We start from the raw sequence: 20,819 nt of genomic DNA on the forward strand, positions 1-20,819 counted from the left end.
GAGTTCAGTGCCCGAGAGCATGGCGTTTGGCACGCAGCGTGGTGCCTCATGGGCCCTGAGTCATCTTTCAACCTGCTTGGGCACGTAGTGGCTTTATTGTATCATGGTTCTTCCCCGCCAGCAGGCAGAACAGCTTTTGTCAATTCTTCTGCCAGGCTAACAGTAGACACAAATGTTGTGTACCCGGCTAGCACCAATATCCATCTGTGGTGTCATGTAGGATTTGCTCTAGGGCAGCCGGATGTGCGCTAGTTAATGGTCCTCTCGGTCTTCAGCATCAGTCTGCAAACAGGTAACATCGGTGAGGAATAGTGACATCTCCAGTATCCTTAAAGAACTTAGACACCAACAGACAACAAGTTCGGCATTTGAGTTTCCTAGAAATCTGAGGGTATCATCTTAACATAGACTTCCAGACTCATTTCTTATTGTCTAATCTTGCATCAAAAATCAGAGCAGATGAATCTTGCTCCATTGCATCGGTGAGGCGGACAGATTTAACTTTAATTATCAGCTAAGCAGGGGCCCCTGGGTGGCCCAGTCAGTTGAGTGTGTGACTCTTGATTTGGGGTCAGGTTGTGATCTCAGGACCCCGATGCGGGCTTTGTGCTGTGCTCCGCAGGGAATCTGTTTGGGATTCTCTATCTCCCTCTCCCTCTGCTCCTCCCACCCTGCTCACTCACACTCTCTCTCCCTAAAATAAATAAATCTTTTTAAAAAATAATTATCAGCTAATCAAATCTTACCAATTGATATGGAGAAAAATAGGAAGGTAGTGACCTTTTGTATGAGGCCCAGCATTCTTAGCTTGGAGCAGTCAAGGCCCCTTTACATGGTAAACCTAACTTCTCTTTAAGTACTAAGGATCCTGTTTACCTCTGTATCCTGTTAACTTGAGTATCCCTAATAATGAAGAAACTGAGACCACCAGTGGATTTGCAGAGCCTGTAGAGAATTTTTTGAACAGCCAGAAATTTAGCTGTAATTCAAGACATTGTGAAAAGAGGTAGAGATGTGTGTTATAAATAGTGCTGTCCGTCATTAATAGTCAATTCAAAAGATAAACCATAAAAGATTATTTAAGAGAGCATGAGCAGGCATGCCATTTGAATTATTTTAGGAAGCCATATCTAACCCTGTGTAGAGTATAAATATAACTTTACAATATGACAGCATTATAACTTCTTTAGTATATTTCAGCCAAACATTTAATTGGCGAGATATATTGTAATTATTAAAGGTGGCTGGCAGGGGCGATATTTTTCTCCTCCTTGTATCACATTATGTTAACATGTGCTTTATGGCCAGACTGGGATTAATTTATTGATTTGGATTCACAATATTAATTTTAATTCATCACATCTCACTTCTTCAGATGTTGGGCTAATGACCCACAAAATATAAAAAAAATAAAAGGATAAAAAGCTGTGAGTATCAGAGTACCTGATACCACGTATCAGAGAAAGAATCTTCCTCCCCATTATAATTGTTTGAAGCAGTGTTTACTCATCTGCTTGGAGCCCATTGTTTCTTGCTTCCCTATGTCTGTTCAACAGTGGCACATTTCACCTATGGCATTTTTATTTGTCTGATGAGCTAAAGAAAAAGCATTGAATTACATTTTCTTGGATAAAGGAGCCCAGTGGTGAAACAGGCAAATGTTCCATGTCATTCAGAACTCAAATGAAAACCTTTAGTTTCAACAATATTCAAGTTTTTATGAAAAGGAAGAATAGCTATTTTATATCTGAAATGTACATTCCTCTCTCTTTCTCTCTGTTTCTCTGTCTCTTTTTCTCTATCTATTGTCTGGATAGATAGGTAGATAGATAGATAGATAGATTATAAATAAATATTCACACGCTAAATAATTCTCTTGCAATTATCGGGCATGTATCATCATTTAAATACAAATCAATCTTCCTTTAAAATGATCCCTTTGGGTTTGTAAAAAGTAGTCATCAACCTGCTAGTTTCTCTGTAGTCACCAACTCAAGGTAGTTTTTATCACGTTACAAAGATCATTAATCAACTCTGTGCATGTAAATTTCCATCTTTTTTGTGTATTTGGGGGCAGGGTTTCACTTGTGTAAGGATCACAGGAGTTAACCTTTTAACAGTTAAAGATGAAACGAGAATAAACTTTGGCCCATAAACAGTGAACAGTGACTTAAGGCATCGAGTTAGAATTGAATTCATGGTACTGTAAAATAGTAACCTCATCGAGGATCAAAGTCACGCTTTTTTCTCCAGCGCCTCTTTGTGACAAACACATGATGTCAGCTTCACCAGCTCATTTGTCTGCTGCAGTTCCACTTTATCAGGCTGGAGTAAAAAGAATTGATGTGTCTGGATAGATAAAGTAAATGGAAACTCAGGACTCATTCCAATATGCTGTACTTTGATATATTTTGCAAACCTGAGAGCAGCTGGTGTAACACTAGTTACTGTTTGTATTTAAATATTGTACATTAGAAGACCTTTGAAAAGGTGTTTTATAATGTTCTTTTTTTTTTCTTTTTAGCACCGATTGGCTTTCAGATTGTTCTTTTTTTTTTTTTATTGTGCTCACAAATATTTTCAGAGCCTGCCTTTTCAGAAACTTTGTTCTTGTTACCAAGACTGATAAAACAAGATTCTTTACAAGGACTAGTGGAAATATAATTTTAAATTGTAATCGGCACCTGCCTTTGCCATGTGTCCTCATCCTTTACAGTATCGGACTGGGCCTTTCATGAACTAGTAGGACTTACTTTCCAAAATTTCCTGTTTCCAGATCTCTTATCTTTCTGCTTGTGTTCCAAAGTGCTACCAGATTGAGTATAACAAATGTATCTTCTTTAACTTTAGATCGAGTCAATATAAATGTGTTTTCATATAAAATTGCATTTTCCCATAAAATAAGTTATTTACATAAAAATAAAAATCTTTAATATGTTTTAACACATATACTAATCAACGTGTAAAATACCACCAAAACCTTCATTTATCTCAAATTATTAGGCCCAAACAAGCATTAAAGTGTGGATACTGATGCTAAAATTACTAATACTTCATAGGTTTGGGTTGCAGATAAGTTTAAGATTATAGCTTTAGGTGCGATGAGGAAAAATAATTTTTGAGAAGGAACGAATTCCTAAAAATTAACCATTCCTGTATTTCTTCTTTCTTTCCTTTAAAACAAGTTTATATAGTCAAATTAAAATGAAGTATTGAGAATATTACTTAAACAAACCCAAATGTTCCTGTTTCATTATTTCAATACTTAAAGTAGTATTTCTTTTTAGTTTTGTTCTGATTTATCTCAATAAACACTCTGTGCTTCCGTTCTGTACTCTGTTAAACATAGTGAAAATCTCAATTTAGAATTACAGTGCAAGAGTATAATCATGAAGCCTCTCAGTGACGTTGAACTGGTACTCAATATTATGCACGCTAAACACATTAGTAGAGAGACGTGGGGAGAGGCCTTTGAGACAGGGAGGTATCAGGAATGAGCAAAATGACCCTCAGATCTTTCTTTACCAATACATTTAGGAGGAACCAAATCAGCTACTGATAACTCTGCTGATTATGGGCTTTCTCAAGCTGCCTTTATGAAGAACAGGAAGACAAGATGAGCAGCTCTTATCCCTGAAGAGGAACTTGATCCTGATGGAAACATCCTAATGGACGATGTGGGGCTTGGATGAGAGTCTGCGAGGAACTGGCAGCTTGGCCATGCCACGAGTCATTCAATATCATCCCTGTGCCTCCGAACGTGAAATTTTCAAACAGATTTTTACCTAGGGAAAGAATATGCTGTGATATAAAAAGCCTACCAGAAGGTCTACATTTCTATTGATTCCTCAACCACATATCAATTAACAGTTGTGTTCAGAATACAATAGACTTTTTGAAAGCATAAATGAGAAAGGGACGGTATATTCGCGGCTCTCCTAGCAAAGATACATGGCTGCACGTGTGATTTTTATTGGGGATGCTGTTGCTTGAATATTTTAATCTGAAGGCAAAAAACAAAACAAAACAAAAAACAGCATGAAAGAAGGCTGAAAATATGAATTGGTATATAAGATATATCCATGTAAAATAAATATATTTAAAAAGTGCACTTTAACATGAGTCATTTCAAACATGTATGCTAAATTTTATGAGTTTAATTATGTTGAGGATTTTTTCAATAATAAGAAAATGTGCAGGCTCAATATTTTTAAAAATTATACTCCTAAAAACTCTCTTTTATAGAGATAGCCCTTAGTATGTGCAGGATATATAATAAATATTTAGGGTACACTGGAATGACAAGAATGTCATATATGACTAATACACACACATGTATTTATACCTTGACATGCAAATAAAATGATAAAGATTCTAAACCTTGCAACCAAAAAAGGTCTTCCTTTGTTTGGAAGATTGTTTGAGGAGCATCTCAACTCCTGGGTGTCTGTTTATATGAAAAGTAACAATGAGAAACAGAGAAGCAAAATAAAAAGTACTCATGCTATAAAGACCATGATTTCACGTGCTTGAAACTCCAATAAAGTTGAGCTGAGGAAGAGGCAAAATACAGACTTTGGTCACTAACAGAGGTAAGGATGATTGAGAGCAAAAAGGGAAAGGAAGGGCAGAACAAGAGAGGGGTGTCATTTAGGATGTGCACAGTGTGGACACCATGCGGCTTTGCTTTCAGCGGCTCCAAATGTCACGCCATTGTTCAGTGTGCTCAAAATGCCATATAGGCCGCGTGGTTTGTGCGGTGACATTTTCTCAGTTATATCAGCAGGAAAGAACAGTGTGGAGAGTGTCACGGGCCCTACAGGGTGTGATCCTATGGAATGCAAGCGCACACATTCGGTGATGGCACCAAACCCCATCTCAAGCAATGGATGTCAGCCCTTCTGCCTGCTGAACACCTTCCTTGATACGATGGGGGCGCCATGAGAAATCCTACCCATTTATTGAACGTCCTTCTCTGCAGTTGGCCGAAGCCGATTCCTTTGCTATACAAATAGGTTAAATGATGCTGCGTTTGCCAACTCTAACATGTATAACCAAATGGCCCAAAGAGTGTTGAACCTGCTTCAAGCCTCATTCAGTGTGAAGACCGCTGAAATGGGGTGACGGTATGTTACAGCACGAAAATTCTGGACTGGGAATCCGGAGCATGGAGTCCTGATCTGAACCCTTCCCTGAGTCGCTGAGTGACTTTGGTGTGTCATTTAATCTCTAGGAGTCTCCGTTTCTTTACCTGTAAAGTGAGAATGATGAGCTGATCTTGACAGTCAGCTTTAGGTTCTCTGAGACCTGAGGACAAGGCGTCTTAATTTCCCTCTTCTGGAACCTGATTTCCAGCAAGAGAATAATTGGGAATACCGAAATGTGCTACTGTTGATGAGAAATAGTAAGGGTGATTTCTTTGCCTTTTAGGATAGGAAGATTTCAGACAGCTCTTTGAAGGGGAAGTTCACAGAGAGTGTTTGAAAGAGATCTTTTGTTGTTGTTGGTAGCCTCTCCAAGGAGAAATTTTGCATAGTCTGTCATATTTAAGTTTCATAAGAGCCCCATTAAAAGTGACAAAAGTTCCCATTTTACAGATGAACGATCTGAAGCTCGGAGAATTGCAGAGCTAACTGGTGCCAGAACTCGAACCCTCTTCCAGATCCAAGCTCCTGTGATTTCTGCTACATTACAGCTTCCGGGAAGGGAAGAAAGACGTGTGGTGTGCCCACGGTGTGTCAGGTACCACGCTACATCATCACTTAATCCTTATTCTGAATGAAAGGCAAATTATTCTCATCAGTATTTCAGGGGTTAAATTAGAGGGTGGCTAACCACACTCTATAGGCCAAATCAGGCCCAATGCCTACTTCTGTAAATAAAATTTTATTGGAACATAGGTATGCCCATTCATTTTCATATTGTCTCCGACTGCTTTCAAGCTACAACAGGTGAGGTGAGTAATTGTGACAGACACCGGACGGCCCATAAAACCTAAAGTATTTATCTGGGTCTGTACAGAATAAAGTTGTCTGATTGTTGGATTAAATGAATTTGTGAAAACAAGACAGAAAAGTCAGTAGGTTGGTAGCCTTGATTCCAGCTAGAAAACTTCAAAAGAGGAAAACCAACTGATGAATAAAAACAGCAATAAAATAATAAGTGCCCCTATTAAATTAATAAGGCTGATTTCTTCATCAATCATAGCTCACAAGTGACTCTGACAGCAATTTAAGAAAAAGTTCTAAAAATATTTTGAAAAATGGCAGCATTATTGGAACATGTTATCTTTTTTACATTTATTTGTATTTATAAATAAGTATAGATATAATAATAGGTTTGTTATAGGTTTTGTTTTTATTTGGTTATTATAATTGGATGAAGATATTTACTTTGAAGGACAACTAACATTTATTTATGTAATTTCTGTTAAGTTCTTTTTTTAAAATGCATCTCATTTTTAAGCTTCTTTTTATCAGAATTATTTCTAGTAAGATAGGATAGGCTAAAATGTGACGTGAGAAGATAAATATACCTGTGAGGTGTTGACATTTTTTTAATCTCTAAAAACTTTCTCATCGCGGCCTGATGCATTTTCCATTGCGTATGAGAAAGCAGGAACTAAAATGTGAGCCACCTCCAAAGCGAATTGTTCAGTGTATGCCTTCCCAACCTTCTGCCAATCCTCTTTGATTGCCATTGTGCTCCAAACCTACTTTCTCTTCCCCGAGTTATTTTCTTGTTGCTTACTGGGACCCAGAGCGCCCCATACAGAATTTTACCCAGATCTGCTTTCCATGCCTTAGACCTCTTGCCTATAAACTTGCTCTATCGAAATTAATGAAGAATGATTAAACTTCACCATGGTCTGTCAGTGCCCAGTGAGCGGCTGTCAGTGCCTTGGTAGGATCTGAACCCAGGCATTCCAGCTCCAGGACCTATGGTCTTTGTCAGCACACCATACCACTTCTCCTCCTGCACCTATCCTAACTTATTTAAATCCCCTCAACTGCCCGGTGAGGAATGTGAATTAAACCATTTCAAATGTGTTTATTATTCCATGATGGATAGAGGGGTGGGGTGATTTTACCTGTGAACTAGAAAATGGCAGATCTAGAATGAGAGCCAGAACCTTCGTTTTTTCCCCTTATTCCACAAAACCATTACTTGCTTCTGGGAAATAATGAAGTAAACACATTCTGCTTGATGTAATCATGCTTTATAAATCGTTAATGTTTTTTGGAATAATTGTATTCCATCAGGTGATAACTGGAAAAAATGGCTGACTCACAGGAGTAAATTTCTAATAGAGTCTCATTGGGAAGCATGTCTGATTAGTGGGGACACAATTTTTGGCAAAAGGGATAGGGAACCTCTCAAAACAAGGTAGGAGGTATGTGACTACCTGGATTTTCTTGTGCAAAGTAGAAAACAGTTACAGATAATTCTACCGCGGGCACCTTAAGAATTTGTGGAATCATCTGTTTAGCATCCTGAAAGGGTACTGACATCCATCAGCTCAACTCAATCCCCAGATTGCACGGGCAGTAATTAACTGAAGATGTACACAAAGTTACTGAAGAACCGAATTGCTTCAAAGATACCAGCGGTGAATACAAGCTGACATCTACAAAAGCTGTCTGTGACTAATCAAAAGACTTTATCAGTGGCATGCTATCACAATTTAGCAACGTGGGCATTGTATTGAGACCTAAATGATGTAATAATTATGTCTAGCAATGAAATAGAAGGGCCACTGGTGAGATTGAGAAAAAAGAGATCTCATTTCTTTTCTGCCTCAAAATAACTTTTTCAATAGACATAGTTCATTTCAAGCCCCAAATAGATTCAGAACAAATGAGAAAATGGTTAAAGAAATTTTCCTGTGCAGTCAAAACCAGCTAAAAAGAAAAGAAGAGCATATGGAGGGGAGAACCTGTTTGTCTGTGTATAGATTTTCGGCTTCACTGTTTGAAACAGGTGGTTAACCCAGATTTTGGCAAATTCCGGCAAAAGCTAAAAGCCCTGAAATAATCAGTTGTCGATGTTGACAAAGGTGTCCATGATAAAAAGGCTGGAAGGGCAACCGATAGAGAGCGTGCCATAAAACCTTTCAAAGCAACAGATGGGACAAAAATATACTGTACTATGATACCAATACAGTTGGGCCTCTTTTTTTTTTTTTTCCTTGAGGAAAGAAAAGCCAAATTTATGCTTAGTTTCAAGCAAGAAATACATTTCTGGTTTTGGAAAGATAGTGGCAGACTCAGTCATGTATGAAAAAAAGTTAGTGGAGAAATCACCTGCAGGAGCCATTTCAAAGACTATCAATTACTTTGGGACTTCCATTATCTGTGCACAGCCAGGAAGAGATCTTTACCAAGTGACTGACCTTCATGGCGCATAGCACTAGTATCCTAACTATTCAGAAGAAAAATAATCCTTCTCTCCACATACCCACAATTATCAATGCCTAAATGAAGCATTTGTTTTTCATATTCTTCTGTTTTCCCAAATTAAGAATTATATCCGGACTCAACATATACATACACACAAAAAAATGTTTCATAAAACAAAGCTTATACTTCTTCTGGGTGTACAGTCTGATATTTTTCATCTCTATTTTATTTTATTCTAATATATTGTCTTCCATTCAAAAAAAAAAAAGTAGTTTTCGCCTACAAAATTGACTTAACCACTCAATAATGATTCTCCATCACAGTTTGAGACAGCAAACGGAGGCACATCTTCACAAGGCTGTGAGAATATTTTCAGCTGTAGGAGTTGGGAGATACAGAAACCAATGTGAAAAACAAGAAAGGAAAGTTTGTCTTTTAAAAATAATCAAGCTTAGTTGAGATATCTTGGAGTACTGAATTCCATTTTTTTGAGTCCCATGTCAAGAGATAATTTTTAAGTGAGCTATCCATTTTATGATAAAATAAATCATTAGTTATGTAAAGAAATGGGATATTTGTTCTAGAAAGTATTAGAAACTTCCTGAATGTTTAGGTCCTGAGGAGCTGTTTTTCAGAAATACCAGTTTTTCTTACCATGAGAAAAGTTTCGGGTAAGAGACAGAGAGAGAGAAAGAGTGAGAGATACACGAATTGCCAGTATTTGCTGTTAATGTACAAAAGATTTTTTCCAAATTCCATAAAATCATCCTCTTTCAAGAGCTGTGATATAAAACAAATGTAACAATACTGATCTAGAAATCACTAAATTGATTTAGAAAGTTTTGGTTCTTTCTAGATCTTTCTAGAACGAAAGATGTCTTTGCACTCTGACTTGTACATAAATAGCTCAGGAAGGGATTCTTACTTATCCGGGTGGAAGACTGTCATAATAGATGATGACTTCTCAGGGTCAGGGACTATATTTATGTTTGTATTACCGTCACTCAGCACTGGGCCTCTCACATAATAGCTACTCAACAAGATTTTTTGAATGAATAAATCTGTTTCATTTACCATCTTACCATCACCTGTATTCTAAAAACCAACTGGGCAGCAAACTCATGGGTCGGTACTCAGGAGGATCATAAACCATAGCCATCCCAACACTATGTATTTAGTTACTTGGTTAAGTTAGTTACAAATTTTAAAAAATATAACAACAAAATACCTGAGCATCTGGTTTTCTGACATCATACTCACCTATATCTCTATAAGATGTCCCTGGAAAGATCTTTGGAACTTTTTTTTTTTTCCTCTCTTTGAATCATTAATTAAGAAAGATGCTGAATTGCAGAGTTCATCACCTCATCAGAAAGGATTTTGAGAATAAAGATTTTCCTGGTAGATTCAGTAGACTCTCATGTATGGTCGTCCACATAATGGAAACATTGAAGTAGTTATTACAGATGATATAGATACATTCATTACAACTGTTTTTTGGAAAAACTAACACTTTTCAAGAGTACTACTATTCTCCGAATGTGTTCATCTTGTATTTCTATCTCAACATCTTTAAATATGCTGTCTCGTTGGTCAGTCATAAATTTCCTCTCAACTCCTGTACTTGACTTGTTGACCTTCAATTTATTCTGTAATGTCTGGCTCATTTGTTACATATTCAAAGAAGACTGGTGTGTATTTCTCACATGGCTGCCATCTCCTTCTCTTTTTTTGTACTGAAGGCATTCTATAACTTTCTCTTGCCTCTTACCGTGATATTATTTGTACAATATTTATTTTCCTTCTTAGAGCCTAAGCTTTATGACTTACGGGTCCTCATATAATATCCTCAAGCTTATACTCCAGTAGGATCCAGAAATGCTTTGGACACAATAGATTTCCAGCCACTAAGCATTTATTCAACAAAGTTTTATCGAATGTTTAACCCTATTGGTAATGTTTAAAGTGCTAAGAGTATCACTGTAAACAAGAGAGATAAGGTCTCTGCCCCTGAGCACTTACATTTATGCAGGAATGTCTAGATTTTTAAAAAAGAATTAATTAATAAATTCTGGGACTATTTAGAACAGTTTTCTTTGATTTGGGATTTGGGCTGACCTAGATTCAAGTAATGGGCCTGCCATCTATAAGCTGGGTGAAGCTGAAAACACTATTAATTTACATGGAAACTTTAGCAATAATACTTAGCTTATATTATTTGGAAAATTAACAAGTATATAATTTGCTGGTACACGTTTGTCACTTATTAAGTGTGTATTCCCTTCCAACTCCAAGGGGATGAGAGATACTGTCATAGTTATTCAGTAGTAACTTGATCATTAGTTCTATGAACTATAAAGATATCACATTTATTTAGAATACTAATTTCTATAACTCAGATTAAGGAAGGTTCCCAAAAAAATACTTACTGATTCACTGAAAAAGAAATTAGGTTTCTATTCTTTTTTTTGGTGTAAATTCCTAGATAATGTTGTTTTGACATTTATAATTTGTAATTTTTTAAATTAATTTAGGTTAACCCTAATAATTAAGATTAAGTCAAACAATTTATTTACCCTTTGATTGATCTCAGGGGAAAAAAATTCTTCTAGATATTTCAAGCTTAATTAAATTTATGACATATAATTAATTTGAGCTATTCTAATGAAGCCAACATCTCATTCTTCCATAATTTTGCTCCTATAATACTTAGAAAGCATCTGTAGAGAATGCTTTCAGTTTTACTCTCCTATTGGCAAAAGGAATACAATACATATTTCTTTCTCACAAACACCTCTGCCTTGGATAATAACAGCAATCCCACTTCAAAGGAGAGGACTACTGTTTCAGTGTTTCATTCAGGGTCAAAGCAGGAGAATTGTTAGTTGTCCACCAAAATACACTCTCCCTTTGTTTTAGGGAAGATGGTTTTTCTCCTAGATTACATTTTCTATCCTCACTTGCAGTTAAGTGTGGGTATGCGATGGAGCTCTTGCCAATGGCACATGAGTGCAAGAGATGTGTGTCGTTTCCAGCCCAGGGCCTTAGGATGGGCATATCTCTTCCACCAGCTGGAATCGACAGCCTGCAGCAAACAAGATTGACCAAGCAGACAACAGCAATGCACCACTCAATTAAGGAGCAAAACAAGCCACTTCACTTAAGTTCAAATTAAGAATTATTTACAGTGCCTACTATATGCCAAGCACTATTCTAGATGTTCAGAATACATCAACAAAATGAAACAAATGAAGAGCCTTTCCTTTGTGCAGCTTTTATTCCAGTGTGGATATGCAGGCAGCAAAACAGGCAGGACCTCCCATTAGTAAGTTACCAAGTATGACAAAGAAAAGTGTTGTGGGAGGAAACAAAGAGCAATGCAAAGTGGGAATGGGCAGTGTTGGTGGGGTTGGGGTACAAAGTCTTTTCAAACCAATCACAGCAGACACACGTATCAAACAACTGATACATACGCTCTCAAGATCAGCTCTGCTTGTAGACCATATTAAATAGATATCTATTTTTTTACTTGTCTCTAAACGTAAGAGGTGGTGGCAATTTGAAGGATTCATTGAGGATAGTCACAGAGAGATTCTAGGGTTCATAAAACCTCTACCTGGTGTATGCTTGTCTTCGGTCAAATAATTCACTGTGACTACTAAAAATGCCTAAAGTCCTTTGGGGTACCATTAGTCCGATTTTACCTCTTGAAACACATGCTGTTCAAAATGTTTGGGGCCAGGTTGTCCTTCTCTAGAAGCTTTAATTCCATCTCTGGGCTGGACATGCTATATAGCTGACTCTCTGAGGAGAAAGCTAAGGTGCCATTATAAAACATGCACGCATATAGTGACTGAGATCATATCATGTTTATTTTTCACACATGTAACATTCTGAGGTAGTAAGTCCTGGCCAGCTGGGCTGCTGGGGCCATCATTTGGAGACCCAGACTTGTGCTGTGTATGCCACACTCATGTGTGTAACCACGGCTAACTGGATCTTCGTAAGGTTAAGCTTAGAGTCAGAGTTCAGGACAGAGAGTCTTTTCTGAATGATGGGTGTCTGTGTTTTAGTGATTGTTATATATTTTGGATACTATTCCCACTTCTAAGATCCTGTATAATATGACCAGGTCGGTCTTTCAGCTTGATCTGGTGTAACCACTCCTTGCCTATTCTCCCGTCTATATTCCTCAATTACACCTGCATTCTTTTGGTTTGGGAACTCACCATGCTCTTCCTTGCTTACATCTTTCTCTCTGTCTAGCATTACGTCTTCATGATCCACCTCTTCGCATATCAACTTCTCCTTCTCCTGTGGACCTTACATGAGAGGCTCATTCCTTGGGAAATCATCTGTGGAGCCATAGTACTTCCTTCCTCTCAAGTTTTTTCTGAGAGACAGTAAGCTTCCTAAGGGCAGGAGCTCTTTCTGTCTTGTTCACTGTTTTACTGTTTTATCCTTAACATGTTGAATTGTGCAGACAATTCCTGTAAGAGGTTCTCAGCAAGTATTTGTTGAATGAATGAATGAGCGAAAATGTCCCATTGTCAGAAGTATTCTCATAATATTGACACCTCATTTCTGAGATAATTGACTTTTATTTGGCTTCTGCATAACTGACAAAAATCACATCAATTGAACCAGCCTTTGATGAGTATCTAACGTTTGCCAAGCACTGTGCGACGTGTTGAGAAACAGCAATGAATAAGGTGGGATCCGTTCTTCACAGAAGCACCAATTTACACATTTTGGAGCCTTCCTGGAAGGCTAGGAAATGTATATTATAAAATCCATACCAATATATACTTAGTAAAATAAAAATTTCTGAATGGACATTTGGGGTTTGTTATCCTGATTTTTAAGAATGGCTATGCCTCAGTCAAATCTCAGTAACTGGGATGTAATTTTCTACCTTTGTTTGGTTTTCCGGTAGGCATCTTGTTAACAGAGGGTGAAAATGGCTGACTTTTGGTTCCACTAGGTGTGATGGTAACAGAAGAAGAGGCAGCTTAACATGATAAGATGCACGTGAGGATTTGCATAATACCCTCCTACATTAAGAGTCAAAGTCAATGGCCTGCTTGAAAGATCTTTGCCTCCTTGATCACTTTTCACATCTGCACAATTACTAGATGAGACTAGGTGAGCTGGAAGGTCTCATGCGAACAGTCTTGCTCTAGAGGACTCTTAGTGCCCAGGGCACAGGGAGGTTGAATGTATGACACTGCTTGCAGTGGATTCTAGATCGTTTATCCAAAAGCTAGACTGTGTGTTTGAGAATGCATATGATACAATATTGGAACTGGAAGTCACATGCAGGCTGTAAAATCTCCAGTTAGAATCAGAACATTTCCATATCCAGCAGGAAGATGTCTAGATGAAATCAAATTTCCATTTGTAATTAAATCCAGTAGCTCCTGTACATACAGATTTATGTAAATAATATATTACAGAATTATTACTTTTCTTAGTTTTAGAGAACCCTGACCCATGCTTGAAACATAGGCCCATCATTTTTAATAAGCAATCCTGCAATGCTATCGCCAGCCTCAACAGTAGCACAAATTAAATTTTGCTGCCTCAAACAAGGGTTTTAATATCTGTAACTTAAAATGCACACGAACCCCTAACACTAGAAAGCTTAAAGAAGATTGCTATTAATTCATAGTTTTCTTCCTTCCTTTCTTTCTTTCTTTCTTTCTTCTTTCTTTCTTTTTTTTTTTTCTTAAAGTAGGGGGGGTGGATTTTTTTTTTTTTTTTTTTTTTGGTTTTTGGGTGTTTTTTTTTTAACTTATTCTCTCTCCCTCACTTTTGTTCTACATGTTTTGTCTTGTTTTGTTTCATCATGCATCTGTTTTTCAGTTTCTTGCTCTGGTGACAAATTTTAATTTATATTTATTTTTTATTTGCAGAGTATTTATTCTGTTTGTACCCACTGACTCACAGGCCAGGATGGTGATTGTTATACAGTAGTTTACTTTTAAAAGAAATAAGACTGCTCAAGCAGCTAATACGGGAAGATGTATCACCAGCCTGAATAATTGTGACAACCATAGACCGTATCAGTGTCTGTTTGTTTGCACAATACCCTCCTGCATTAAGAAAGCCGTCCCAGCTGTCTTGGGCTTCGGAGCCACCCATTTCATCACTTGACACTGTAGCAGATGTTATGGATTGATAACAGACTTCACTTCATTCACTCCACATCTAAGATTACCTCTGGAAAAAAAAAAATCTAATACATTATAACCCTCCCAGCCATTTGTTAAAAAAAAAAAAAAAGAAAGAAAGAAAGAAAAAAAAAAAGGATCAGCAATTTATTCCCCTTTTTAGCATTAAATTGTGTTTTTTTTTTCCTCTTTGAATGCACATACTATTTAAAAATGGCCATTTAACACATTCATCGCATGGTTCTCTGTAGGCAGGAATATCAGTGGAGACAAGAATGTAATGATTTAATTGAATTAGGACCAGATCTGATTTAGGCTTGATGACTCACATTCCCATTATATAAGAAAGACGCTCTTTGCCTTTAATGATAGAGATATGTGTTGCATTCACAGGTTTGTTAGAAAGAAGTGCTTCTTGGTTTCCGGAAAACTGAAAAAAAAGAGCTCAGTCTGGGATTGAAAAGGAGGCATAAAATCTGTATTAAGTTGAAGAGATTTCGTAGCTAACCAGCAGATTCTCCTCTTTAGTTTGGGAAATTTAAGGATTTCTGTAAATGTAACGCAAATAGGATTGACCATTGCTTAAAGATCACGCAATGAAACAGTCTGAAAAGTGGGCATTTCCTACATACAAAGAGATTTTATGGAAAAATATGGATAAAAATGAATAAAAAAACATACAGTGGGCCTTTTTCTTAGATGGGAAAACGCTTTGTGCCCGAACAGCATGATTTTATTGTTCAGGTTGCAGAATAGCATGGAATTGCAGTGCATTTAGAAATTAAGTGTGGCGGGAGAGGGTATGCGGATCAAGGACGCCATGTTGACTCTCGGTCTTGAACTGGCATGTGGAGCTTCAAATCTGCATGTACATTCAGGCAGTGTCACTGTTTTATTACCTCTCTTTCTACCCTAAAATTAGCTCCTCGGGGGCCGCTGTGAGTGTGCGGATCCTGCCTATACCCATGCACCACCACCCATAAGCAAGGTCAGCAAATCCATATGCAGGCAGAGGTGCTCAGAGTATGGAAGCCAGGATAGAGAAGAGCAGGGATGGAGAGTGGACACCATGTGTCAGGAGAGCTTCCGTTAGAATGATCATCCGGGGCACCTGGGTGGCTCAGTCGGTTAAGCCTCTGCCTTCGGCTCAGGGCGTAATCCGAGGGTCCTGGGATTGAGCCCCACATTGGGCTCCCTGCTCAACGGAGAGTCTGCTTCTCCCTCTCCCTCTGCCCCACCTCCCCCCTCCTCTCCCTCTCTCTCAAATAAATAAATGAAAATCTTAAAAAAAAAAAAAAAAAAAGAAGAATGATCATTCCTTTTCCTGCTCAGGTGTATAGCATTTTAAAGTTCACAAAGGTCTTTCATGTTTACTATGTAATTTTTGTTTGGAACCGTCGTAACATGAGAATGATGCACACAGGGCAGATATCAACCCCTTGTCTATGAGGGGGAAACAGAGTCTCAGAGAGATTGGAAGACCAGTGTAAGGTCTCTCAGCTGGTCAATGACAATGCCAGCACAAGTCTTCCAGTGCCAACCATGCATTCCTTCTCCATTTTGGCGGGCTCTAAGAGAGTAACAAACATCATTTACACAAAATGCATTCACTCTATCTCCCATTCTCCTGGGACTGGGATGAGGAACAAAGAACAGTTGCCCTGGTTTCTCTGTTTTTCTTTCTTTCTCCCTTGTCTCACTGAGGCTCAGCAACACATTGGCTGGGCTGGTGACATTTCAGAGCATGGGGCAGCCAAGGGAGAGAGGGATGTCCAAAGAGCCCAGTTAGATGACAACAGTGAAGTTCATGCACCGCGTCAGTCTAAGCCGTTGCAAGAGAATTTGTGCTGGCGGCTGAGTTTGGAATCCACACTCAGCATAAACAGTATACCATTAGTTCGAGGAAACTGGTCCTGGGAGTCTGAACATGTGCAGGACGGATGAGCTTTTTGTTTATCTTGCCAATGTTGAATCTTGGTCATGAGTTCTGAACCTCATGTTGATGGGCTGGGAGAGACATTATTCTGCTCACGCCAGCCATCAGGTCTCCTAAAAGACAGATTATTTTAAATCTAGAAATACACAGCCTAAGCTTGCTGGGAGTATTTCAGAGTTCAAGGATTGCCCTGGAGAAGAGTTGATCCCTGACGTGAGAATCCAGCAGAACAGTGTAGGAACTGCAGGCTGATCAACCACAGCTTTGATTCCAAGAGGTGTTGATCTCCAAGGAGACGGGTAAGGAAATAGAAGCACCAGGACCACAAATGGTTTTCTTCAGAGCAGCCCAGGTCAAGTGCAGAGGTCGTTCCAGTGCTCCAGCTGAAGGAACTAGCAAGAATCATGTGAATTCCAGGTTTCCCATCAAGCTAGTTGTCATGGACTGAATGCTGTTCCTCCAAAATTCATATGGTGAACCTCCCCCCCACCCCCGGCCCAGTGTGATGATATTAGTAGGTGGGGCCTCTGAGGAGGTAATTCAAGTTAGTTGAGGTCATGTGGGTGCAACCCTCAAGATGGGATTGGTGCCCTTATAAGAGTTACTAGAGAGCTGGCTTTCTCTGTCTGCTGTCTGCCATGTGAGGATACAAGGAGAAGCTCCCAGTCTGCGATACAGAAAAGGGCCTTTCCCAGAACCCAGGCATGCTGGATCCCTGGTCCAGGACTTCCAGCCTCCAGAACTAGGAGAAGTAAATGCCTGCCCTTTATAAGCCGCCCAGTTTCTGTTAGAGCAGCCTGAACAAACTAGGACACCCTAGGCTTTCACAATCCTAGACCCAGTAAGAGGCTGGCATGCCAAGTGGGAAAACCCACAGAGATAAAGTTGTTCAAAAGGAGGCAGCACTATTGACCAGTTAGGGAAAACTGTGACCTCTCAGGATGTAGATTCCCGAGATGAACCCTGTTTAAGGAAACCAGATTTACTAGGACCCCACAACCAGTGACAGGCAGGAATCACAATGTACTCCCAGTTGGGGTAAGGTCACTTAAGAAATCAGGGAAGGCTCATAAAAAAAGTGGCAGGCGTCAAGCTGATCCAAGACTCCATACCCTACAAACATAATAGGAATCCCAGGGCTTGTGCATTGCAAGCCAGAAAATATTTGCTGCCACATTTCATCACTTGTGTGTCACCAGCGCTCCCACATTTTAACATATTTGAAATGAGAGTACCTCTCAAGGTGATTGGTGGTGTTTTTGCTTTCTTTATTAACGAAATAGAATTGTGCTTGTTCCAATAGAAGGTGTGTGAAATTTGATCAAGTGATTGTCAGGTGGGTGTTATTAAGTAAATAACAAGAAAGAAGAGAAAAGAAGAAGAGAAAGAAAAGAAAGAAGGAAAGAAAAGAAAGAAAAACAAGAAGGGAGAGAAGGAGGAAAGGAAAGAAGGAAGGAAGAAAGGAGGAAGGAAGGAAGGAAAAGAAAGAGAAAGAAAAAAAGAAAAGTAGAAAGAAAGAAAGAAAGAAAGAAAGAAAGAAAGAAAGAAAGAAACAAACAAAGAAACAAAGAAACAAAGAAACAAAGAAACAAAGAAAAAAGGAAGGAAGGAAGGAAGGAAGGAAGGAAGGAAGGAAGGAAGGAAGGAAGAGAAAGAAAGAAAGAAAGAAAGAAAGAAAGAAAGAAAGAAAGAAAGAAAGAAAGAAAGAAAGAAAGAAAGAAAGAAAAGACGATGAAAACACCAAAAACACCTCAGGTGAGATACCTAGATGCAGTAGAAAAGAATCAAGGATCTCTAATGACAGTGGGTCTAAAAGGGAGACCCTAGTGAACCTTGGGGTGATAATCAAATGCAAAGTAAAAGGATTTTGCTGAAAGAATAATGCAGTATTTGAGTAAGATGAATACTTATAAATTGTCTCTCAGTCTATAATTTGTACCCATAAGATTAGCATCAAAAAGCACATTTTCATTTCAATTATGCACAACGGAGGAAGGATACAAACTGGAGAGTGAGGGCTGACTGGAGACCCTGAGTGCTCGTGTTCATAGGAGAAGAATCTCAATCCACTGAACATGAAGTGTTCATGGGTGTGAGCTCAAGAGGCCCAGCGCAGACATGTTCCGTTTGAATAAATCCTGTTAAGGGAAACGCAGCATGAAAACGTGTATTTGTTTTCTATCTGCTTCAGGTCACTTTTCTACTTTATAAAATTATGTGTGTTCCTGAAAAGCCCTATGCCACATCGATAAAATTTTAAAGACAGATTTAATAAGGCCTGGGCAGATCTCTTTTGTAAAATGAGTAAATGTTCCCTGTTTATCTATCCTATAAATTTGAGTTGTCAAGTTGATACACACCTACACTTAAAATGGTAATGATGGTGATGATATAAAACCACTAATTAGCTCTAGGCCTGTGATCAGTCTTGTATAGAACATAGTCAAAGATAAAACCTTGGCCTTAAGGAGTTTGCATTGTAAGACAGATAAAATAGAGTTTGCATTCTCTCAAGACACCAGATCTGGAATGACTTGGAGATGAAAGTGAAAATGTTTTCTGAGTTGGCATGAGCGGAAGGCAGTCATATTTTCCTTTTGTGTCATGAAACTCTAATGTTTAATCCTCCCAACTAAGTTCTAAGGGTTTCCATGTTCTTCTTAGGAACACTGTGATCTTTTTTTTCCTGGTTCCTTGCCAGCGAGTGATCAGAGACAGCAAAGATGGCTTCCCTCTCTGGGAATTTAGGGCTCCCCACAAAGTCTCTGGTCCCTTTAGCAAATGGCCTCATCTTCCCAACATATGAGCTGTGTCTTGTCCTGAGTGTGACACCATGATCACCCTGATTGCTGAAGAACTCTAGGGGGAGTATGCCAGTGAACTGAATTATCCTCGTGGTTTTTGGTTGGGTTTGTTTTTACTTGGGAGAAGGCAGACACTTGCTCTAGGAGAAACTGGCAGCTAAGGATCCTCATTCCCATGTTATAGCACAGAGGAAATGTTTTTCCATTTACTTCCTCCTCAGTCTACACAGATCAAAACTGCTGTGCTTTCTACTGCTTGATAGCATTCTACTATGTGAATGACCTGACCTATATGTGTGTGAGGGAGTTGAGAACAATGCATAGACAAAGGAAAATCACAACCCAGTTAAGGGTCTCCATGACCTAAGGTGGTTGAAGATACAACTGGATTAGCATGAAGAGTCAGATGGCAACTTTAACCAAAAAGAAAAGGTAATGAGAGCGATCAAGTGGATGCATTTAGCCACCTCTCCCCCCAAGAGGTATTGCAAATACCTCTTCGAAAGGTAAAGAGACATTTTCAAGTTGAACAAGTCAGTACAGAAACGGGGGGGGGGGGGGGGAGATGCCTATCAAGTTACAAGATAAAGTAAAATAAATCTTCACAACACAAAGCAAACACACAAGAGGCAAAAGAGATGGGAAGCATTAGGAAAAGTAAGTAATTTGGAAGAGAGGTCCAGGAAGTGCAGCATGGGAGTGAAGGGCTCCTAAGAAAAGCAAGTGAAATGGTACAGTCCAAGTTATAATATGATAATATGTCTTTAGCAAAAAAAAAAAATCAGAACTAAAAGCATGAAACAGCACAAATACCCATTGTAGGAGAGTAGTGAACAACCGAGATGTTCACTAAATGAAACGTTATTCAACAATCAGAATAAATAAATTAAAGCAACACAACAATTTAAACAACAGAAGCAATATAAGCTACAGATCTCTACATACATATGACATCCTTTTTATAAATGTAGAAAGACATAAAATTTTAAATACATATATTTGGAGTAATGTATATGATACAATAAAAGTTTATAAAAAGGTCAGCAAGAAAAAAACACAGATTCGAGATCATGCTGCCTTAAGTGGGGAGAAGTAGGGAGATGGATCGATAGAACAGTATCACTAAATACACATTAGTGCCAAGATCTTGGCTTTTATTTTTCGTAGTAAATTTGCAAGTTCTTCTTGCTTTGTTATTTTTTTTAAATAGACAATGTCAGTATGCCATGAAGCAAAGATAAAAATTAAGCCAATTTTTTTGCCAACCGAAGTCTCATTCCCCCCAAATTTTAATTTAAAAAAAATTTTTTTAGAGATTTTATTTATTTATTTTAGAGAGGGGGAGAGCAGAGAGGGAGAGTGAGGGAGAAGCAGACTCCCCATTGAGCAGGGAGCCCAATGTGGGGCTCAAATCAGGACCCTGAGATCATGACCTGACCCAAAGGCAGATGCTTAACCAACTGAGCCACCCAGACACCCCTCCCCCCAAATTTTTAAATAAGAATTG

Source organism: Ursus americanus, chromosome 31 (assembly GCF_024610735.1).
Source record: "Ursus americanus isolate L20-20 chromosome 31, mUrsAme1.1.p, whole genome shotgun sequence".
Lineage (NCBI taxonomy): Eukaryota > Metazoa > Chordata > Mammalia > Carnivora > Ursidae > Ursus > Ursus americanus.